The sequence below is a fragment of the Saimiri boliviensis genome, chromosome 18 (genome assembly GCF_048565385.1).
Source record: "Saimiri boliviensis isolate mSaiBol1 chromosome 18, mSaiBol1.pri, whole genome shotgun sequence".
In the NCBI taxonomy this organism is placed as follows: domain Eukaryota; kingdom Metazoa; phylum Chordata; class Mammalia; order Primates; family Cebidae; genus Saimiri; species Saimiri boliviensis.
In genome coordinates this window covers 25,401,468-25,426,315 of record NC_133466.1, presented here as the reverse complement: position 1 = coordinate 25,426,315, position 24,848 = coordinate 25,401,468, and the positions used below count along the sequence as shown (strand labels likewise).

The following is a 24,848-nucleotide window of genomic DNA, read 5'->3' as shown; positions in this document are numbered from 1 at the left end:
ACCTGTGAACTTATTGAGAATCACTGTATCTCTGTTGCAGTGTGTTGGTCTTTCCTCAGTCTCCCAAATTTCTGTGAGTAGGTGATTCCCATGTTGTCGCCTGCCATATTGTGATCACAAATATCATGCCCCAAAAGAAATGTTTATTTGGAAATACCTATGAATAATGATGGAAAGGCCAAATCAAAAATATTTTACTGAAATCATCCATTTACCAATTCATTATCATTAACAATAAACTCAACGTAACATTAGTCTAATGAGATAACTTACTGCTTTTTTTAAAAAAAATGTTCTGTTGTTAAATATATTCTTTAAACATTGTGGGATACATTCCCTTTAGGGATTCACAATGCACTTCATCTTTTTAATGTTTAACTTTATCACAGTGTTTTTCATACTTGGATAAATGATCCCATGTAACTGGTGTTTGGTGATTTAAGTTTAGGAAACACTAAACTAATTAAAACTGTAATGTGACCAAGTTCCTTGTAGTAAGGTTTTATGATGTTTAGTGTCCTAATAATGACAAATAGATCATTTATCCTCAAATGATGTTTGCTTTAAAAAGCTATAAATTCACAGCATATTAAGTAGAAATAGCATTTCAGTTGTTGTAGAAATAATAATTAACAGCTTTTTGTAGATACTGTTTTTTATTTTTTTACTCTGTTGTGATATATACAGAAAGACTCTTGGAGTATATTTGCAATTGTTATTTTCAGCATGAATGACTACAGACATATTAATGATACCTGCCACATTTTGTCCCAAGTTTGAGGTTTCATGATAGACATCAAATATGATACTACATTTGGTCTAGACTTCATACTATTTAAACCATACCAGATTAATGTAGATTACAGCAGAGAATATGTTTTTCCACTAGGAAAGAAAAAAAGTCTGATGATAACGTCAGTTTTACAATTTTCCATCAAAATATTGTTGTAATTATTCTTTAAATACATGCAATGTAGTCTTATAGGATAATTGTATGTTTCTTTTGACTCTTCTGGATTTCTAATGTGGCTTAGGTGACTATGTATTAGAGATTAATGAAGTTTCTTAACAAATAAAATATCAGACAGCACCATATATTTTAAATAAATAAAATGTCATTTGATAAATGTAATGTGGATATTTTGTTGGAGAATCTTTAAAAATCCTACATGTTATTTGTGGCTTACAAAAACTTTAACCTTAGCTTATATAGTAATATTGATTGAGGTCTTAACCTCAAGTTTCCATTGAAAGTGGTTATACAGTCATCTAAGTTCATGTAGTCTTCTTTAATAATACATACAGTTCTATTATTCTTTATACAGTTAATTTGATCTTTGGGGAAGTTGTCAACAAAAATGAATTACATTTGAAAAAATAAAATTTAATGACAATTCCAAATTATGTAATAAAATCTATATATAAAAACGCTTTTTAAAATTTGGGCTTTTGTTGGGAAAAACAATTTTTAATTTGTCTCACAGGCTGGAGTGCAGTATCACCCTCTTGACTCACTTCAACCTCTAGCTCCCTGGCTTAGCCGATCCTCTCACCTCAGCCTCCTTGGTAGCTAAGACTACAGGTGTGTGCCACCATGTCCAGCTAAAAGTTTTGGATTTTTGGTGGAGACAGGGTTTTACCATGTTGCCAAGGCTGGGAAAATAGTTCTTTTTTTTTTTTAAGCCATATTTTAGTATGTTTGTTTATTATGATTTCACTTCAGTTCTCACTGAATGCTTTTCCAAAAGTTATTGCAAAACAGAACTCTGAACATTATTCCTGTTCTTCTCTGCACAAGCAACAGTCCATTCAGATAATCCATATTTCACTAAACTCAAAACTGTTTACTTTTACTTATTGTCAGTGAATTTTACTCCCCTTTAAATCTAGTGATCTAAATCAGACTAAAAAAGTGTTCTATAAAATTATACAGTGAAAATAATTTTAAATTGTATGCCTTCTCCTATCTCCATTACCCTCATGGGGCAGGCAGGCTGGAGGGAGAGAGAGGAGAGAGAAATAGAGGAAGAGAAAGAAAGAAAAATGCAATCGAATATAAGTTTTACCTGAAAAGCACACTCAGTGAACAAAACTAGCCCTTGGGTTTCACGGATCCTGGGTTTTACATTATGGTTATAGTTTATTACTTTAAGTAAGTATTATTTTAGTTTATTGATTTGTAAAAGAGATAATAGCTGCTCTGCTAAACCTTTAAAGATATTAACTGACATAACATATATAGCATCATATAAATGTACCATCATATACTATGTGCATATAAATGTACAATAGTGTACATCATATAAATGTATAATAATTGTAGCATCATTGCCCTTTATAAGAAAAGATGCTGAAAAATATTGCTAGATGGCGTTCTATTTATAAATATTTTCAATTTCGTATAAAGTCCTGAGGCTTAAAAAATGACTATAATGGTTAACATTATGTAATTTTTAGTATGTGCTAGACATGTTCTGACTCTTTTAGATGGATATATTTTTAATTATTTCAACAACCCAATTAGTTAATTATTTCATTTTATTCTTATTGCAAAGTAGAGGAAAGTCAACACATGATGATTAAATTACTTACCCCAGATTACAGTACAAGAAGGGATTCAGGTTATCTTGTCTACTCTTAGTTTCAACAGGCAATCTCTTCTATAGAATCCTTTTACACAATGTTCCAGCCCCTTTTGAAATGTATTCCAGTAAATGAAACAGGACATGCTAGTATGCTCATTGTTCTGTGAAGACTGCTTTCCACAGTAATTCCATGGATTTACAACACATTTTTGTCTTCTTTGTTTCAACTGTTATTTTAGATTCAGGAATTACATGTATAGATTTGTTACCTGGTTGTATTGCATGATGCTGAGGTTTGGGGTCAAATGATCCCATCATCCAGTGCTAAGCATAGTACCCAATAGTTAGTTTTACAACCCCTGACCTCTTCCCTTCCTCCCGCCTTTATTAACCCCAGTGTCTATCATTGCCATCTTTATGTCCGTGAGTATCCAATAGTTAGCTCCCACTTATAAATGAGAGCATGTGATATTTGGTTTTCTATTTCTATTTGGTTGTAAATTAACTTAGGATAGTGTCCTCCAGCTTCATTCAAGTTGCTGCAAAGGATATGATTTCTTTCTTTTTTATGGCTGCATAGTACTCCATGGTGTGTATGAACCACATTTTCTTAATGCAGTCCTCTGTTGCTGGACACCTAGGTTGATTCCATGTCTGCTGCTGTGAATGGTGCTCTGATGAACATGACAGTGCATGTATCTTTTTTGTAGAATGATTTGTTTTCTTTTGGATATATAGCAAGTAATGGGATCACTGGGTAGAATTACAGCACAAGTTCTTTGAGAAATTACCAGACTGCTTTTTTCCACAGTGGCTGAACTTATTTACATTCTCATGAACAGTGAATAAGTGTTCCCTTTTCCTGCAGCCTCACCAGCATCTGTTGTTTCTTACTTTTAGGTAATAGCTATTCTGACTGTCCTGAGACGGTACTCACTGTGGTTTTAATTTGCATTTCTCTGACGATTAGTGATGTGAAGCATTTTTCATATATTTCTTCACCACTTGTATGTCTTTTAAGATGTGTCTGTTCGTGTTTTTTGCCTACTTTTTAATGGGGTTATTATTTTGATTTTTCAATTGTGTAAGTTCCAAATAGATCCTGGGTATTAGAATTCTGTTTGACACATAATTTTTGAGTGTTTTTTCTCCCATTCCATAGGCTGTCTGTTTCCTCTGTTGATAGTTTTCTTTTGCTGTGCAGAAGCTCTTTAGGTTCCACTTTGTCAATTTTTGTTAGACTTAGTCATAATTTGTTTTCCCAAGGCCAATATTCAAATGGTGTCGCCTAGGTTTTCTTCTAGCATTCTTTTAGTTTGAGTTCTTAACATTTACATTTTTATGTCATCTTGAGTTTATTTTTGTATATGGTGAAAGGTAGAGGTCCAGTTTCGTTCTGCTGCATATGGTTAGCTAGCATCATGAATAGGGAGTCCTTTCTCCATTGCTTATTTTTTTTAATTAATTTTGTTGAAGAACACATAGGCTGTAGGTGTGCATCTTTATTTCAGCATTCTTGATTCTGTTCCGTTGATCTATGTGTCTATTTTTCTACTAGGAGCATGTCGTTTGATTATTATAGCCTCACAATATAAAGTTAGGTCATTGTGATGCCTCCAGACTTGTTTATTTTCCTTAGGATTGCTTTGCCTATTTAGGCTCTTTTATGGCTCCATATGGATTTTAGAATAGCTTTTTCTAATTCTGTGAAAAATGACATTGGTATTTTAATAGGAATAGCGCTGAATCTATGGATAGCTTTGGGCAGTCTGGCTATTGTAATGATACTGATTCTTTCAATCCATGGTCTTGGAATGTTTTTCCATATCTTGGTCTTTTAGCAGTGTTTTGTAGTTCTCTTTGTAGAGATCTTTTGCTTCCTGGTTTAGATGTACTCTGAAATATTTCATTTTTTGTGTGGCTATTGTAAATGGGATTTTATTTTTAATTTGGCTCTCAACCTGAGCTTTATTGATGTATAGAAATGCTACTGGTTTTTGTACATTGATTTTGTATACTGAAACTTTACTGAAATTATTAGTTCCAGGAGTCTTTTGGCGGCCTCTATGGTTTTCTACTACTTATGGTGGAAATGATTATGATTGTTGTAGTAATCACTATTATAACCATAATTATTATAGTAATTATGATTCTAATAAAGAATCATATCATATATGAAGAAAGACAGCTTGACTTCTTCTTTTCCTTTTTGGCTGCCTTTTATTTCTTTCTCTCGTTTGATTGCTTTGGCTAGCACTTCCAGTTGTATGTTGAATAAGAGTGGTGAGAGTGGACATCCTTGTTTTGATCTAGATCTCAAAGGGAATTCTTCCAGTTTTTGCCCATTCAGTACGATGTTGATTGTGAGTTTGTCGTAGATACCTTCTATTATTTTGGAGTATGTTCCTTCAATGCCTAGTTTCCTGAGGGTTTTTGTCATGAAAGGATGTTGGATTTTACCAAAAGCTTTAAAGAAGAAATTTCTTGAATTAAGTTGATACTTATTTTTCACTTATTACTAACAAACATAAATATCTGAAACTGTAGACTAAAACACTTTTACCATGTATCACTTCTATTGAAAAAAGACATTTCAGTAATAATTTGGACAAATGATAGTGAAGGGAGTAGGAGGGGATATTTCTAAAACAAATTCTGATACATCACAAGACTTTATAAACATAAAATTAGATCCTTGGTATTATGTACATGGAGAAAGGCATTTTATAGTATAATCTGAGCAATAAACATTTTGAAATGAAACATATTAATCATGCTTGCTCAACATAGGTAAGAAATCTTTGTATACACACATGCACAGGTTATCATTTCAGAAGCTCAGACTAAATACTAAAATAGTTTCATTCTCCACATCCTAGAAATTTATCTTCAGTGAACTATCATTATAATAAAATTCACATATCTGTAGTTAAACACAATGATCACTAATGCATTGTCTGTAAAGTGAATAATGCAAATGAAATTCAGAACACAATTCTGACCCCAACTCTGCTATAGACAAAATTGTTTTCAAATACAAGTTTGATTTCAAGTTGTTGGGTTTAAAAAAACAACAACAACAAAGTATATACTCAGCATATCTAGATAGTATGTTTAGCTTTGCTAATCTAGTTTTCTTTTCTTTTCTTTTATTTATTTATTTATTATTTTTTTATTGCATTTTAGGTTTTGGGGTACATGTGATGAACATGCAAGATTGTTGCATAGGTACACACATGGCAGTGTGCTTTGCTGCCTTCCATCCCCTCACCTCTATCTGTCATTTCTCCCCATGCTATCTCTACCCACCTCCCCACCCCCCCGCCCCTCCCCCGTTTCCCCCCAACGGACCCCAGTGTGTAGTGCTCCCCTCCCTGTGTCCATGTATTCTCATTGTTCAACACCCGCCTATGAGTGAGAATATACGGTGTTTGATTTTCTGCTCTTGTGTCAGTTTGCTGAGAATGATGGTTTCCAGGTTCATCCATGTCCCTACAAAGGACGTGAATTCATCGTTTTTGATGGCTGCATAATATTCCATGGTGTATATGTACCACATTTTCCCTATCCAGTCTATCATCGTTGGGCATTTGGGTTGGTTCCAGGTCTTTGCTATTGTAAACAGTGCTGCAATGAACATTCGTGTGCACGTGTCCTTGTAGTAGAGTGATTTATAATCCTTTGGATATATACCCAGTAATGGGATTGCTGGGTCAAATGGGATTTCTATTTTTAGGTCCTTGAGGAATCGCCACACTGTCTTCCACAATGGTTGAATTAATTTACATTCCCACCAACAGTATAAAAGTGTTCCTATTTCTCCACATCCTCTCCAGCATCTGTTGTTTCCCAATTTTTTAATGATCGCCATTCTAACTGGTGTGAGATGGTATCTCAATGTGGTTTTGATTTGCATTTCTCTGATGACCAGTGATGATGAGCATTTTTTCATATGTTTGTGGGGGAGGGGCTTCCGCCATTACTGAGACTCTCCACCGCTATGGAGGCAGGCTGCCGTTGCCGAGGCAACCTGCCACAACAGAGAGAGTCCACCATAACAGAGGTGGGGCCACCATTGCCGAGACAGTTCTAACTACGCCCATATAAAAAGGACTAGTTTTCTTTTCTATCTTTAAATAACAAATAGAATATATTATTCTTTTTAAATTGAAAGCATAATATAAAATGTTGTAATTGTTTATACATACATGTATACATATAGACACGCACAAATTTATGTACATAAATTTTTCTCTTTTCATATATCTTTCCATTTTCAGTTTTCTTTAAAAAGAGATATGGGTATTACTGTATCACCCAGTCGTTTTTCAAACTCATGGGTTCGAGTGATCCTCCCACCTCAGCCTCCCAAGAAGCTGGGACTACAAGGCTGGACCACTATGCCTGGCTCCATTTTCAAGTAATAAGGAAACACAGATTTGACCAAGTAGTGCTGGGATTTGTTCATTAGAAATACATTTCAAAACTTTTGAAAACATGGTCAAAACACATAATGTACCTGATAGCATACTTTAATTATTCTATTAAAAGTATGCAAATAATAATAAGTGTATTGATGTATATACATTACACCTAGCTTTGTATTTTCTCCTTTCTGTCTTCTGCCCAGTGTGGGATATGTTACTTCCTAAGGTCCAAAATAGACACTACAATGACTGCTTATTTTTTTTAAGCCTTCTAGATATTACATCATTGGAATGTCAGACAAAGCCTTGAAATTGATATTCAATCAAGTATGTGAATTTTGTAATACTTAAAAAACAATAAATTTTAAAATAATTCACAACAGTGTTCTTCATTTTTAACCACCAGTGTCTAGGTGTACATGAAACTCCTTCAGATTTTGTTTTCACCCCTTCTCATCCAACCTTCTTTTTACAACTGCTCTCAATTATGAACAGCACTTTATATTTTTTAAAGTAAACATGACTTAACATAAGTCATCAGAGGAAAAACATTAGGTCTTATGTTAAATAACTTCTTCACATATTTTATCATTTTTATAAGATTTAAAGCTTTATGAAGACATGGAACTATTTCTTGTGAAGCACTTTACACATAGGCAGTACTCATTATTTATTAAATATTAAAGGAGTGAAAGGCCTCTTGACACTATTCTATAGTTGTGTTATCTGTATGTTTTTTTCTGGGCCACAGAAAATTAAACTGAGTAAACAAGGCATTGGCAAAAAGCTTGACAGATAGGAGAAAGTTGAAATCCTAGCAGAGACAAAGAAAGAAGTATAAATGAAGATAGTGAAACTCAAAATATAAATAAAAATAAATATAACATGTAATATAATAAAGAATATAAAAGACAATGCAGTGTAGGGGTGAATTAACGAATTCTGTTTTTGAAAGACTGTATGGATTTTCTACTCTGGGCAGTAGGCTACACAGACATTGACTATCACAGCATTTTAAAGGAGCACATTCTTTTTTATGAAAGACTATCTTGCTCCATTTAGGAGCTGGGACAGTGTGTTCAACCAAAGTGTAAAACCAAAGCTTATAATCATGACACTTAGAAAACTAAATTTACCTAGAAAGCTAAAATTATGATAACGTTTTCTGTTTTGTAACTCTAATTAAATGTTCAATGCTTTCTAAATATATATTACCTATATATTTAAATAAAATAATACATATGTACTTTTTATATATTAAAAATACATGTTTTTTAAACAATTAAAAAATTTTAAATAGTCTTTGATTAAGTTAATTTATAGGTATTTATTTGGTTACTTTCCACATATTTAATTGTATATGTGGCTATTGTAAATTGAATTTTTAAAATTTCATTTCACATTGTTACTGTAGAAATGCTCCTGGTTTTTATGTGTTGATTTTATATCCTGCGACTTTACTGAATTAATTTATGTACAAATCACATACATTCTTCCTTTTCTTTTTAGTTACATAGGTATTTTGTAAAATAAAGAAGTTATTCACGAACATAATATGAATAAAATTTTCCTTGCATTACTCTAAAAATGAAGGTCATAGATAAACAAAAATCAGTGTTTTCACCCATATTAGTATGGTAATCTAGAAAAGTTTATATGCAGAACATGGACAGTAAACTCTAGCCATGAGATGATTGCAAGTACAAATCTTAAGAGATTTCCATTTGGTTCTCCCAGAGATAAGGGAGGCTTAAAAAATGATGTATTCAGTCCAACGGCCATTAATATGGAAATAACCTGGAATACTTCATTATGGATCTGGAACAAATCTAACACAATTGACTACAGAAGGCAGTGTATGAAAACTCCATGTGTTTTGCGAATTCTGCCTGTTCTTGGTTCAACCACATGCTTTTGAAGGAGAATTTGTCATCACATATGCAGAAGACATAGGCCTGAAGGATATCACTATGTGAGCATAAACTCAAGTTAGTGCAGAGATTAAAGTCTGAAGTCAAAATTATTTCATCTGAAGGCAAAATTATAAAATTGAAAGTACATGCTTGAGGGTAAAGTGAGGTCATATGTGACTTTTCAAAAGCAGAATATGCTATCTATAACTGAGAATGAAAAGAGTAAGAGTGCCTGGTGAGATGTAATAAACAGAAACCTGAGGTGCAGCTCCATTTGTGCACTCGGACACCATACTGGGCTGTAGACAGGATTCACTCTACCTTTTTAGGATGGCATTAATTAATTATTATTCATTTTTCACTCTTCAAAACACCTCATGTTATACCTGGATATGACTTGAGCATATTCATTTGGCTGTGGAGAAACATATTTATCAAATAATCCAGTTGCAATAAGGGAATAATTTATGAACAGGTATTTTCAATTCTGAAGGTCATACACTTCCTAGGAGTACTCCCAATTAATGCCTCAGATAGGGGATTGGTTCTTGACTGGGCAGCTCTGGCTCAAGCTTCACTTCTTTCTGAAGGCTTTTCCACTTAGTTCAGGTGATACAATTGATGAAATCATATATGCATTTGATATTGAATCAAGAAAGCCCTGATGATGCCTCCCATGAAAAAGAAATGTCTTGAATGTTTATGATTTTTTAATTTAACTCTGAATAAAACTTTTTATTTTGCTAAATGGTTGTTATAGCCCTTTCCTTTAAATCTGAAATTAGTTAATACAGAAAGTGTAACTCCTAAGTGGTCAAGAAAGATGCCAGACTTCCAAGACTACTATGCTTAATATGTAAACCTCACTTGATGTGTAAACCAGAAAATGAAATATTGTGAATGGTTATCATAAATGTCTTCTTAAACAAAGTCCAATTAATAAGACAACTAATAGTTTCACTGGTCTGCAACATCTTTGACTACCCAAATTTATTCATTTTGAAGTTATTATGATTTATCTTTTTTAACCCTTAATATAGCACTAGAACCTCTTTACAATTTCGATGGAAAGAGGATTTATGACATATTTAAAATTTATTGGATAATTTCTTTTTAAATTTCAAATCAATTTATTTCAGATCATTGTAATCTGGCTTATATGGTTTCAAAGAAATGATCGTGGTACCCCAAGTCCTTGAACCAGCCAAAACCCCACTGAATCTGCCAGTTACATGAAGGCCAAATCCTAGGTGTGAAAAGATCCAAATATCCAAAAGCAGCAAGAGAGACATACAAAATTACTTTGAAAAGACCCTTATATTAAAAATTACATATTATTGAGTTTCTCTGGGAAAATTAAAAATGAAATGTTCAATTTCATAGTTATTTCAAAAGTAAGAGTTAAAACCCTAAACCACTTAAAACAGCAGTTTTGCCACACACTTAAACACAGAACTCCTTTCCCCAATGCATGATGGGTAGCGTTATCCTGGCAAAGATCACTGTACTTTATTAACTTCATACTGTGTAACTTGATTAGGGAAACTATTCTTATTAACGGAATCAATTCACATAAATTGCTTGGCACAGTATCTATACTTTAGAGTTGCTTTAAAAATATTACTATTTTTCTATTTGTGTTTGTTCACTAAAATGGTTGTATTCTAACCTTTAAGTGTGTTAATATATATTAACTCATATCAGTAGTGATAAAACCTTATTTTACCTTCTGGTTGGTATTTTTAAGAACTTATGTTTATTTAAAATTCATCATTCCACTATGCAGCCGTAAAAGGGAATGAGATCATGCCCTTTGCAGGGACATGGATGAAGCTGGAAGCCATTATCCTCAGCAAACTAATGCAGGAACAGAAAACCAAACACTGCATATTCTCACTTATAAGTGGGAGCTGAACAATGATAACACATGGACACAGGGAGGGGAACAACACACAGTGGGGCCAGTTGAGGGTGGTGGGGAAGGGAGAACATCAGGATAAATAACTAATACACGTGGGACTTAATACCTAGGTGATGTGTCGATAGGTGCAACAAACCACCATGGCACCTGTTTACCTGTGTAACAAACCTGCACGTCCTGCATATGTATCCCAAAACTTAAGTAAAATTTCTCATTTCATTAAATTATTTTCATCAATTCACATTTGATACAAAAAATAATAGTCATGAGTTTTTAATGAATTTTGAGGTTTAATTGACCATAAGGATAAAAATAATGCAGTTTAGTTTTCTACATTAATTATTTGGAGTCATTTAATTTTTTTGTTTTTAAAAAAGGCCTCGTTCTCTGTACATTCTAGTTTTCTAAAGAAAATCCAGACACTATTGTCTGAGGACCTTGGAATATTCTTCATTTATGTTACTTTAAAAAAGCTTCATAAAACGTCTTTGATTAAACATAATTGTGGCAAATTTTATTTTAATTAAAAATAAGAATCTCATTAGAAGTCTACTGTTTTGTTCATATGACCCCAATGGAATATTGTGACTTCAAAATATACATTATTACTACTATTGTTGCCTGCATTTAGCCCTTGCTTTTAAGTTTCTCTTTGTGATTGACATGGTTTTCTCTCATTCTGATTTAATTTTAATAACCTTATTATTGTCATCAACTATTTTATCCTCCTGCTTTTCATACCATCTCTGCTCTTCCTTCCATCACTATCAAGTGCCACCTACAACCACCACACACCACAGCACATTGTATCTTATAGCCTTTTATTCCCCCTGTTGCCCAGGCTGGAGTGCAGTGGCATGATCTTGGCTCACTTTAACCTCTGCCTCCTTGGTTCAAGCAATTTTCCCACCTCAGCCTCCTGAGTAACTGGAATTACAGGTGCCCACCACCATGCCCAGCTAATTTTTATATTTTTAGGAGAGACAAGGTTTCACCATGTTGGCCAGGCTGGTCTCTAACTCCTGACCTCAAGTGATCCACCTGCCTCAGCCTCCCAAAGTGCTGGGATTACAGGTATGAGCCACCACACCCAGCCTCTTGCAGCCTTTTTTATTAATCTGTTTTTTTTTTTCCCCCCGCAACTTCTGGTCTAAATAAATCTGAATTTTTCAACTAGTTTGCCTCATGAAATTTTCTTCTCTATTGATTATCAAGGCATGAACCATCAGAGAAGACTTTTAAGGAAGCATTATTTTTTCCTAAAATTTGAAGAAATTGAAGCAAATGTGATTTCAAAGACATAACTTTATCCAATTTTCTACTTTAGTCAAAGCTCTACATTTTCACAGTACAAATTCTGTTTTATCTTTTAACAACATGATAAAGAAAAACACAGATGGAAGAACATTGAGGGGGAATTCCTAAATGGGAGCAGTTAGCAGCTATGGAAATGTAGATATTCAAGAAGAAAAGAGAAAGTAAGCAAAACTGAATCATGAGACCATAGAAGAGTCCAAAAAAATGGCAATTTATCTCAGCCTTCCACAAACTATGGCCCATGGGCCAAATTCAAGGTCTGTTTTTGTGCAATCTACACATTAAGAATAGTTTTTACAATTATGCATGTTAGAAAAATGTTTAGAAAGTCATACTTTATGATGTGAAAATTGATAAAACTAAAATGTTGTTGTCCATAAATAAAGTTTTATTGGAACACTGTCACACTCTTTGATTTATGTATTGTCTGTGGCTGTTTTTATGCTGTAACAGCAGAATTAAGCAGTTGGGACAGAGACCATATGACATGCAGCATATAAAACATTTATTATCTAGCCCTTCATAGAAAAGCTTGCTGTCTCCAGATTTAGAACATTCCTCTAAGTTAATTTTCCCAGATGATTAAATCATTGTTTATTGACTATCAGCTCTAGAATTTCAAGTTCAAATAAACCAAGGAGTATCTTCAGATTTTTCCATTAGAGTTTTTCTTTATAGCAACACAGGGTGGGCACAAATAACCAGTAAGAGCAGTTACCTTTGTATATTTGTCACTTTACAAAAAATAAACTGTTCATTTTGGGATAACTGTAGACTTACGAAGTTGTAAGAAATAAAACAGAGATAGCATTAATCTTTATCTGGTTTCCCCAGTGCTAACATCTTGGAAACTGTAGTACAATTGGAAAACAATGAAACAGTTGTACAAAACAATGCAACTGAAAACAGTATTATACCCCAGATGTTAACATTGATACAGTCAGGATACAGAATGTTTCCATTAGTATTAGACATACCTACTCATTCTTGACTCTGTGTTCATTCCTTAACCTCTTACCCGCTTTCCATTTCTATAATTTTGTCATTTCAAAAATATGGAAATGTAATGACAGAATGTTATCTGTGGGGATTGGCCTTTTTTATTCAGCATAATTCTTTTGAAATCAACCGGGTTGCTCAGTTTATCAATAGTGTGCTTTTTGCTGAGTAGTATTCCAAGGTATGTAAATACTGCATTTTAACCACTCATCGTTTGTAGTACATAAAGGTGGTTTCCAGTTTTATAGAAATTTTTATTTTGGGGGGATAAATTCCCATGAGTCAAATTGCTGGACCATATGGTGTTTGTTTAGTTTTTAAATTATTTGTCAAACAATCTCCAGAGTGGCTGTATCACTTTACACTTCTGTTAGCAACATATGAGTAATCCAATATCCTCACCTACATTTAGTATTGTCACTATTTTTTGTTTGTTTGTGTTAGACCTTCTAACAGGTATGTGGTGATACCTCATTGTGGTTTCAATTTGTTTTTCCCTGAAGTGCTTGTTTGCGACTCAGATAGCCTCTTGGTTAGAATGCCTCTTAGATGTTTTGCCCATTTGTCATTTAGACTGTTTGATTTTCTTACTATTGAGTTGTGAAAAGTCTTTATATTTTCTGGATACTGGTCCTTTTTCAGATATATGGTTTGAAAATATTTTCTTCTAATCTGTAGCTTGTCTTTTCATTCTCTTAATGGAATTGTGGGGAAGAAGTATAATTTCTCCTCAACTCTGATAAATTCATAGTTCAAACAGACTTCAGTAGCAAAAGACAGATTAACAAGAGAAAAACCATCAAGTTTATTAACATGCACAGTGCCTATCATTCGGGAGAAACTTCATTGAAAGGTAATGCAAGGGAGTGTCGTGGAACTCTGGTTTATATACCATCTTCAACAAAGAGCAATACATTTTGGAGAAGTGACATGACAAAGAAAAGCAGTTTTAGGCTTCCAGAGGCAGGAAGCTGTGGGAAGGTAAATATATGGGGAAAAAAACTAATGGAGTAAGGTTTGTTTGTAGACTCTTCAGGTGCCATTTCTGAGCTGATAAAAGTTGTCTCCAGAAAGAATTTATATCTTCTCTTTACATGGAAAAGGGGGAGAATAGACAGAGCTATTCCTTTGCTGGCTGTTTCGTGATTGTCTTTAGCTCAAGAATATTGATGTCACAGAGGCATATTTTGCAGTGCCATATTCTGGTTTCTTTCAGAATATTTTATGGAGCAAACGTGTTAAATTTTTATTAACCAACATATCAATAGTGATTTTGGTATGAATTCCAGTAACTCTTTACCTAGTCCCAGGTCCCAAAGATCTTGTTTTATTATTTTCTAAAAGTTTTATAGTTTTACATTTAGGCCTGTGATTCATTTTGATTTAATTGGTATATAAGAAGTGATATATAGCTCAAGATTGTTCCTCTCTTACCCTTCACTCCACTCCTCTCTTTTTTGGTCGGTCTCTCTCTCTCTCTCTCTCTTCCTCTCTCTCTCTCTTCCTCTCTCCCTCCCTTCCTCCCTCTCTCTCTCCCTCCCTCCTGTGGGTGTACAATTGCTGTGGCACCATTTGCTGAAAAGACTATCTTTCTTCTATTGAATTGGTTTTGGGTCGGGGTAGTGGCTCATGGCTATAATCCCAGCATGTTGGGAGGCTGAGGTGGGCAGATAATTTGAAGCCAGGAGTTCAAGACCAGCCTGGCCAACATGGTGAAACCCCGTCTCCACTAAAAATACAAGAAGTTAGCCTGGCATGGTGGGGCATGCCCGTAATTCCAACTACTCAGGAGACTGAGGCAGGAAAATTGCTTGAACCCGGAAGTGGTGGTTGCAGTGAACTGAAATCGTGCCGCTGTGCTCTAGCCAAAAAAAAAAAAAAAAAAAAAAAAAAAAAAAAAAAAAAAACGGTTTTATATCTTTGTCAGAAATCAGTTATTAGTTGGGCATGTATATATGAGTCTCTTTCTAGATTCCCTGTTGTGTTCCATTGACTGATGTGTCTGTATCTCTGCCAATACTCCCATACAGTCTTGATTAGATTCAAATAGTAATCTATTTTTATTAGTACTAATTCATTTTACATGTTATGTCTAATGTTAGTATTTTATACTAGTTAAAAATCAGTCCTTAGATCAAATAGACTGATTACTGCTACTATATATTTTTCCAAAATGGTTTCAGTTATTCTAGTTCCATTGCTTTTTCAAATACGTTTGGAATAATTTTTTCTATATCTATAATAAATCTTGTTGGGTTTTGGTCAGAATCAAATTAAACTTGTATGTCAGTTTTGGGAGAACTAACATCTTTGTTGAGATTTGCAATACATGAACATAACAATATCTCTCTCCAGTTCTCTTAAGTTTCTTACCAGCATTTTGCTGTTTTCATCACAAAAGTCCTGTACATGTTCTGTTATCTACACCTAACCAGTTCATTATTTTTAGCCATTCTAGATAGTATTGTATTCTTATCTCCTTGCCTTATTGCTGATCTTAGGGAGAAAGCATTTAGTCTTTTACCATTAAGTATAATGTTAATTATAGGATTTTTTTTTTTTGTAAAAGATCTTTATCAAGTTGAGAAAGTTCACCTCTGTTCCTAGTTGTCTGAGAATTTTTAGTCATAAATGGGTGCTGAATTTTATCAAATGCTTTTTTATGTTTGCTTTGATTGATATTATGTGATTTTTCTTTTCTTTTCTTTTTTTTTACCCTGTTGGTATGGTGAATTGTATTGATTGATATTTGAATATTAAACTGGCTTTGCATCCCTAGAACATGCCTCACCAGGCCACCGTGTATTAGGTTGGTACAAAAGTACTTGACCTTTTGGATCATGAATTTTAAATAATTGTAACTAGGCTTGAACACCTCTTTATTATCAAAATAAGAACCATTACAACCAACATATTTTTGCCAACAAAAAATAAGTTTGTTTATTCCTGAAGCGTAAAAATCCGAGCTTTGGGATCCACAAACTTTTGGAAAGCATTTTCTGCATGCTGCTGGTTGTGGAAGCATTTTATCAAAAAAAAGTTGTCGAAATGCTTGAAGAAGTGGTAGTCGCTTGGTGAGAGGTCAGGAGAGTTTGGTAGATGAGGCAAAACTTCATAGCCCAGTTAGTTCAACTTTTGAAGCATTGGTTGTGCAACATGCGTTCAGGCATTATTGTGGAGAAGAATTGGGCCCTCTCTGTTGCCTAATGCCAGCTGCAGGCCTTGCATTTTTCAGTGCATCCCATTGATTTGCTGAGCATTCTCAGATGCAATGGTTTCGCCAGGATTCAGAAAGCTGTAGTGGATAAGACCTGCAGCCGACCACAAAACAGTGATCATGACCTGTTTTGGGGACAAGTTTGGCTTTGGGAAATGCTTTGTAGCTGCTTCTCAGTCCAGCCACTGGGCTAATCATCACAGGCTGTCATATAAAATTCAGTTTTCATCGTACATCACAATCCAATTGAGAAATGGTTTGTTGTTGCTGCATGAAATAAGAGAAGATGACACTCCAAAACGATAATTTTTATTTTCACTCAGCTTATGAGACACCCACTTAACGAGCCTTTCACCTTTCAGATTTGCCGAAAATGCCAAGAGACCGTAGAATGGTCAACGTTCAGTTCTTTGGCAACTTCTCATGTATTTGTAAGAGGATCAGCTTCTCAGTTGGTCATTGTTAACTTCCAACTGCTGGCCAATGTGCTCCTCATCTTCAAGGCTCTTGTCTCCTTTGCAAGACTTCTTGAACCACCACTGTACTGTAGGTTCATTAGCAGTTCCTTGGCCAAATGCACTGTTGATGGTGGTGTACTACTCATTTTGAACTCAAATAAGAAAATTGCTTGACTTTGCTTGTTGATTAATGTCATTTTCCTATTCTAAAATAAATAGCAAGTTATAAGTCATTAGCAAAAAAAATTTTAAAAAGCAAGAAATGCCTATTAAAATGATGTATAACATAGCCACATTTAAGAATGTATTTCAATATCAAATGGCAAATTCCAACAATGCATTCACCTAATATTCTTTTTTATATATTGATGAATTTTATTTGCTGATATTTTGTTTAGAAATTTTGTGTCCATATTTATGAGAGATATTGGTCTGTAGATTCTTCCTTTTACACTGTCTTGTCTGATTTAAGTATCAGGGTAATGTCAACTTCATAAAATAAATTGAGAAATGTTCTCTCTTCCTTTGTTTTCTCAAAAGGCTTATGTAGAATTGGTGTTAAAACTTTCAATAATGGCTGGACAAGGTGGCTCATGCCTGTAATCCCAGCATTTTGGGAGGCCCAGGCAGGTGGATCACCTGACATCAGGAGTTGGAAACCAGCCTCGCCCACGTAGTGAAACCCTATCTACACTAAAAATACAAAAGTTAGCTGGGTGTGGTGGCAGGCACCTGCAATCCCAGCTACTCAGGAGACTGAGGCAGGAGAATCACTTGAACCCAGGAGGTGGAGGTTGTAATAAGCCAAGATAGCTCCATTGCACTCCAGCCTGGGTGACAAAAGTAAAACTCCATCTCAAAAAAACAAAAACAAAAACAAACAACTTTCAATATTTGTTACAATTATCCAGTTAAATTATCTGGAGACTTCTTTTTGAGAGAGTTGTTAAATTACATATTCAATCTCTTTTTTTCTTTCTTTTTTAAAAATAGAGACAGAGTCTTGCTTTGTCACCCAGGCTGGAGTGCAGTGGCATGGTCATAGCCCACTGCAGCCCCAAACTCTGGGGCCCAAGCCATCCTTCCACCTCAGCCTCCTAATTAGGTAGGATTACAGGTGTGTGTCACCATAACTAGCTAATCGTTATTTTTTAGTTTTTGTAGAGATGGTGTCTCACTATGTTGCCCAGCCTGGTCTCAAACTCCTGGTCTCAAGTGATCCTCCTGCCTTGGCCTCCCAAAGCACTAGGATCACAGGCATGAGCCATCATGCTTGGCCTTCAGTATTCTTAATAGTAATAGGACTCATTTCAGGGCTCATTATAAGGATCAATCAAGTGTTCTAATTCATATTGAGTGAGTTGTGGTAATATGTGTGTTTGAAGACATGGTTCATTTCATCTAAGATACCTAATTTATGTTTAGTGTAATTTGCAGTTTTTCCCATATTATCTTTTGCCATGTGTAGTCATATCCCATTTCATTTCTGGTATTGATAATTTGTGTATTTTTTTATGTCAGTCTTGCTGAGAAAATGCCAATTTTATTAATCTTTTCAAACACCCTTTTTCTCATCAATTTTTCCCTGTTGTTTTTCTGTTTTCATTTTTGCGTACTTGTGCTCTTATTTTCTGTCTCTTCCGCTTTAGCTTGATTTTGCTCTTCTTATTCTTGGTTTTTGACGTTGGAGCTTTGATTATAGATTTGAGACTTTTCCTCTTTTCTAGTTTATGCATTTATTGCCACTACTTTCACTGTGAGCACTGCTGTACCTGTATCCCACAAATTTTGATATGTTGTACTTTCATTTCCATTCACTTCAATTTATTTTTCTTTCACTTCAGACATCCTCTTTGACTTATTAAAGTATGCGAATTAGTTTCCAAGCATTTGGAGATGTTTCTGTTATCTTTCTGTTACTGATTGCTCTTTTGAATATATTGTGGTCTGAAAATGCTTTCTGTATGATTTCAGTTATTTTTAATTTGTTGAGATGTGCTTTGCATGCATATAATGTGACCTATCTTGGAATATGTTTGTGGGCACTTGAAAATAATGTGTATTCTTCTGTGGTTGGGTGGTATGGTTAATAAATGTCAACTAGATTCTGTTGATGAATGATTTGTTGGAGTCTGTATCCTTGATAATTGTTTGTTTAATTGTTCTGTCCATTATGGGGAGATGTGTGTCAAAGTATACAACTATAAATGTGAGCTTGTCTATTTCTCTTTTCTGTTTCATACTCTACATATTTTGAAGCTTTGTTTTGGTGCATTCGTATTCAGAGATGCTACGTCTTGTTGGATTGTTTCTTATATCATTGTCTAATGTCTACCTGTGACTCTGGTAATTTTCTGTGCTTAGAAGTCTATTTTATTTGATGTTATTAAAGACACTCCTGTTTTCTTTTGACTAATGTTTGCCTAACATACTTATTTTAATCATTTTACTTTCAACCTGTTTATATTATTATATCTAAACTTTTATTGTAAATAGCATATAATTGCCCACGGTTTTTATTTTTTTATTGTACTTTAGGTTCTGGGGTACATGTGCAGATCATGAAGGAATGTTGCATAGACATACATGACATGCTGGTTTGCTGCCCCCATCCCGCTGTCACCTATATCTGACATTTCTCCCCTCCCTTCTCCCTCCCAAACCTTCCCACCCTGCACTGTCCCTCCCTTAGCGCCCCCCATCAACAGACCCCAGTTTGTGATGCTCCCCTCCCTGTGCTCATGTGTTCTCATTGTTCAACACCCACCTATGATCCAGAACATGTGGTATTTGGTTTTCTGTTCTTGTGTCAATTTGCTGAGAATGATGGTTTCCAGATTCACCATGGGTCATGGTTTTTAAATCCACTATGCAAATCTCTGCCATTTCATTGATGTATTCAAACAATGAACATTTAATTCAATAGCTTATTTGTATGATTTAAGCCTGCCATTTAAATATTTCTTCTCTGTTTTTTCTTTCTGTTTTTTGTATCTCTGAGTTTTTTCTTCTGCCTTTTGTGTGGGATACTTGAACAAATTTTAACATTTTTAGAATGTTGACATACCTAGAAATTTTTTTACTAAATTTCTTTATATAATGTTTTAGTGGTTGCTTTATATGTTACATATACATAACTTATCACAGTCTGCTGGTATCCTCATTTCACGATTTCAAGTAGTTAAAAAATCTTACCTACTTTTTGTACCTTTATTCTTACACATTTATAATATAATTGTCTTAGATATTTCCTTCACATGCATTTAGAACTATACCAAACTGTGCTCTGTTTATGTTTCCACAATTAAACATAATTTAGAAAACTCCAGAAAAGGAAAGTCTATTCTATTTACCCATATTTGTATGTACTAAATTCTTTCTTCCTTTCTAAACTTACAAGATTCCTTCTTTTGTCATTTCCAGTCTGTTTAGACAACTTCCTTAGCTATTCTGTCAGGTTAAGCCCGACAGTTGAAAATTATTGTAGTTTTCTTTAACAATGTTTTGTTTTCCCTTTCATTTCTAAAGGATATTTTCTATGGATATAAAACTCTGGATTGATAGTGCTTTTCTTTCAGCAAGTGAAGTCGTTGTGCTCTTTCCTTTTGGCCTTCATGGTTTCTGATGAGAAACCCACTATCTGAATCATTTTTCCTCTATAGATTAAGACTATGTTTTTCTCCTGCTCTTTTCAAATTTTTTTTTCTTTGTTTTAGTTTTTATAAGTTTAATTGTGATGCGCTTTGTTATAAATTTATTTGGTTTTATTCTGTTTCTGGTTTGCTCAGCTTCTTGACTCTGTGTCTCCTTTGCTATACTTTGGAAGTTTCCAGCCACTATAGCCACTATTTCTTTGAGGATATTTTAAGCACTGCCCTTTTTCTCCTCTCTTTCTGGGATGCTAGTGACACAGATACAAATGTTTTATTTTTTGTTACAGTTTCACAGTTGCCCAAGTCTCTATTTTTAAGTATAGTTTATTTCTGTTGTTCAAATTAAGTTATTTCCACTATTCTCTCTTCCAGTTCATGGATTCCTTCTTCTGCCTTTTCCACTCTGCTGTCAAGTACATCCTTTTAGTTTTTCATAATTTCAATTATTTTATTTTTCAGTTATAAAATTTTGGTCTGATTAGTCTTTGTATCTTCTATTTCTTTGTCACAACTTTAACCTTTTTTATTTGTTTCAACCATGTTTATAATTGCTCCTTGAAGTGTTTTCATGATGGCTGCATTAAAATCTTTGTGAGATAATTCTGACACCTCTGTCATCTTGATGTTCACATGTATGAACAGTCTTGTAAACATTCAGTTTGTGAACTCCCTTCTGCTTTGTGTGACAAATGATTTTCAGTTGAAACCTGGACATTTTAGGTATTATGTATGAGGCTATGGTTCTTATTTAAACCTTCTGTTTTATCTGGCTTCTTCTTCCACCACTACAGCTGGGAAAAGTCAGGGGTTGGGGGTGCCATCTTGTTACTACCAGATATGGATAGAAGTACCTCATGCTCCTCAGTAAACCTCCACTGATATCTCACTGGCCAGGAAAAAAGGAGTAGTTTATTGTTACTTTATTGTGGTCTTCACCAGTGCTTTAGAAGTTGAGGGATAGCAGGGTAGCTTTGTAACAGCTGGACAGTTTCAAATGTTCTGAATCTCCACCAAGCCTCCTCTGATACTGCCTCAGTGGAGAAGGAGATGGATGCCTCATTATTGTTGAGTTCGGAGTGGAAATGCAGACCGTTCATTTAGTCAACATAGACACTGCATGTCAGATAAGAGAAGAATCTTGCTAACCCTCAACAGGAATGAAACTCCTAGATTCCTGCTCAGACTTTTTTTATAGTACTCTGAGTCCTGGACAGAGAGGGTGTTGGAGTACCCTGGCAAGGGTCAGCATCTGTGTTTTCTACTTTGTCTTTGCAGGTGCGCATGGGGATGGGACCGTAATTCTTTCTCTGGTGTTCAACTAGAGCAAAATGGTATTGCTTTCTGTCTTTCTAGGCTGCCCCTTTCTTGTTCCTTTGACTAGAGAGAACAGGCTTTTGTTGGAACTTTGTTTTTTTGTCTGTACCAGTGGGCATTTCTAGGTTGCAGGCTTCTTCAGCTCTGAAGTTTTGACGTATTAGGTGAAAATTAAAAATCCATATCATTCCTTGAGGCCTTCAGTCTCTAGCTACTTTTTCATCTTCTCTAAGCTTTTCAGAGTGTCCTTAAATTTGTTTGGTATGTAATGTGCCAGGATTTTAGTTGTACCTAGCAGGGGGATTAAGAAAAACTGTATTTTCTCCATCTTTCTAGAAGTGAAAGTCTCCTGTTAGACTTTGTTTCTTTTTAAAAATTGTTTTGGGCCAGGCACAGTGGCCTGTAATCCCAGCACTTTGGGAGGCTGAGGCGGGTGGATCACCTGAGGTCAGGAGCTCAAGACCATCCTGATCAATGTGGAGAAAACCGTCTCTACTAAAAATACAAAATTAATTAGCCAGGTGTGGTGGCGCATGCTTGTAATCCCAGCTACTTGGGAGACTGAGGCAGGGAGAATCACTTGAACCCAGGAGGCAGAAGTTGTAGTGAGCCGAGATCACACCACTACACTCCAGCCTGGGCAACAAGAGCAAAATTCCATCTCCAAAAAAAAAAAAAAAAAGTTTTTAATTGGGAGGGTGGCATTTAGTTTTCACATTAGATTCTCTCAGAAAATTCAACAGAATTACACAAAACTAATAATGTAATATTAAAAAGGAAACCTTCAGTCAGAGAAAACATCTCTATCTGTAATTTATTTTTAATATCCATTTTACTTCCACTTTCCAATTTCTGTCATCAGTTTGTTTCTTGACAAGTTTGTCTCTTTTAGGACCTGTAACATTTCTGTTTAGTAGTGAGCTTTTCTCACTTAGAAGTACTTACTGAATGGCTTCCACTTGGGATCATGTCAGTTTCCTTCATTGCGGTTCCCCTATGCCTGTCAGAAGACCTGGCACATACTAGTACTTCATAAATGATCTGCTGAATAAGTGAATGAGAATTGGAAACTTAAAATTTTATTTCAGTGAATGGGTCATCTACTTTCTTGTTTTGCTGAAGCATGGGGCTTAAGTCCCTACCAAACACTCTTTAAACATATGCTTAGGACACTAGCAGATTTGTCCAGAATTTTGCAATCTAGAAAAAAAGCAATTTTAATATTAGCAAGTGTGAAAATTTTTGTTTTATGGTTTAGAATTGCATAATTTTGAATTACAATTGGGAAGGAAAACATGGTTCTCACGTGTGTGTGTGTGTGTGTGTATTGTGTGTGCACATTTACTCCTATAATTGCTAACAAAAGTCACCTGAAGGACATGGCACGAAAACAACCACAAATCATTTTTAGGTTATGTTTCCTAGATGCCTGAATCTTTTTCCTTTTTTCAGATTTGTTTTTATTAGACAAGTCACAGTTTGAATATCTTTGAAAGTCATTTTTATGTATTGTGGAGTGCATGTGTTTATATGTGGAAGGGGGCAATATTAATTCATTTTGGGAAGGCACTGAATATAATGTTAAATCTGTGCAAACATAATCATATGTTACATAAAGATTCTCCAATTATTGAAACATTTAAAAAAAATAAAGTCAAAGGACACAGTTCTTTTTAGTGCTACTCAGTATGTTCGGTTTCAGTACTAATCATGCTTGCTTTCCTGCCTGGCTTTAAATTCTGCTTTAGAAAATTGTGAAAAATTTAATTCACTCTACTTTTATTATAAGGTATAGAAATGTTCGTACATGGGAACTTTCATTGCCTGCTAGAATGGAAATTCATTGGGGAGGGGGGATCCATTTCATTTTACTACCTAAGAGCTGTTGATACAGTCCCTGCATCTTTCAAAGGCATCTTTCATGCCACACGGGTAAACTGTAGCCAGCGAAGAAACAGAGCCCTTCTCACATATGTCAATCTCAGAAAACTTGTACGGCAGCTGTGCTAGGTACTGATGAGGATGACTATAGGACCCAGTTGCAGGGTTTTGTGTGGCTAAAGAGACAACTGGCTTTCTCAGGGGACCACTTTGTTGGAGATTGTAGCAATAATGCATCCCCACTGTTGCTAGAAGACATTGTGACCATGTACTACAAAATCAGTGCCAGATAAAATCAGAAAGTAACAAAAAGCAAGAAGAAAACTCGGAGTTTTTTAAAATCTTAAAGTGAGAGACGAAAACAAATGTTCTGGGCTTGTTTCATTCACTTGTAAGGAAAAGGAGACAGATGAAGGAATGCCTTTAATCAGAAAACTTGCCGGGCTCTCAGTCTTTTCATTTGAGAACCATTTGGGTGTGTTGGGAAAAAAAGTTGCAGAGTAGGCATGTTCAGACCTTTATTTGCTACATTTGGTAGAAAAGATTTCCTCTCCTCCCCCCCCCCCCGCCCCCCTTTACTACAAGAAGACAGAGTTTTCTGTGCAAACGAAACAGGCGTTGCAAGAATCAGATTCACTTTGGACGACTCTTCACATTCCAAGTCATCATTGCGTTAGGCAGCACAATTCCATCTCTGGTTGATGGGCAGAAAAAGTGGGCAGCTTGCCAGGTAGACGTTTCCATGACTCCCAGCCCCCAAAGGTGATGCGTTTTTCAGCTAATTCAATGAAGAGTGGGCTGAACTTTGGGTCTAAACGAGACAATAGCTGCCTTCGCAGTATCAGCAGAATGGTTGATGGGAATGCACTCTACATTTGGCAGAGAATCATGTGACCTTACGGCAGAGATTTTGTGATGGTGCCAACGGAGACTTGGAAAGCAGCAACCGTCCTGACTTTTTTCTTCTTTTCTAACATGGCTCAGAAAATGGTGGATCTTAATACTTGACTTTAGCCAGACTCAGCAAGCGACTGAGCTTTGAAGCACAACTTCGTCTTTATTCTGGGTTTTTGGCAGGCCACCAGGAGGCTGTCCCTTTCACGCCTGATAAATTCTGCTGCTTATCGCTAAATAGAAAAAAAAAAAAAAAAAGGAAAATAATA

The 24,848-nt window shown here is 35.1% G+C and overlaps 1 pseudogene across 1 annotated transcript in view; it reads left to right on the top strand.

Annotated features, from left to right (window-relative positions):
* Nucleotides 1-24,848, top strand: part of LOC101050783 (uncharacterized) — a 387,580-nt pseudogene that overhangs the window by 319,063 nt on the left and 43,669 nt on the right. The gene's annotated exons all lie outside the window — the stretch shown is intronic.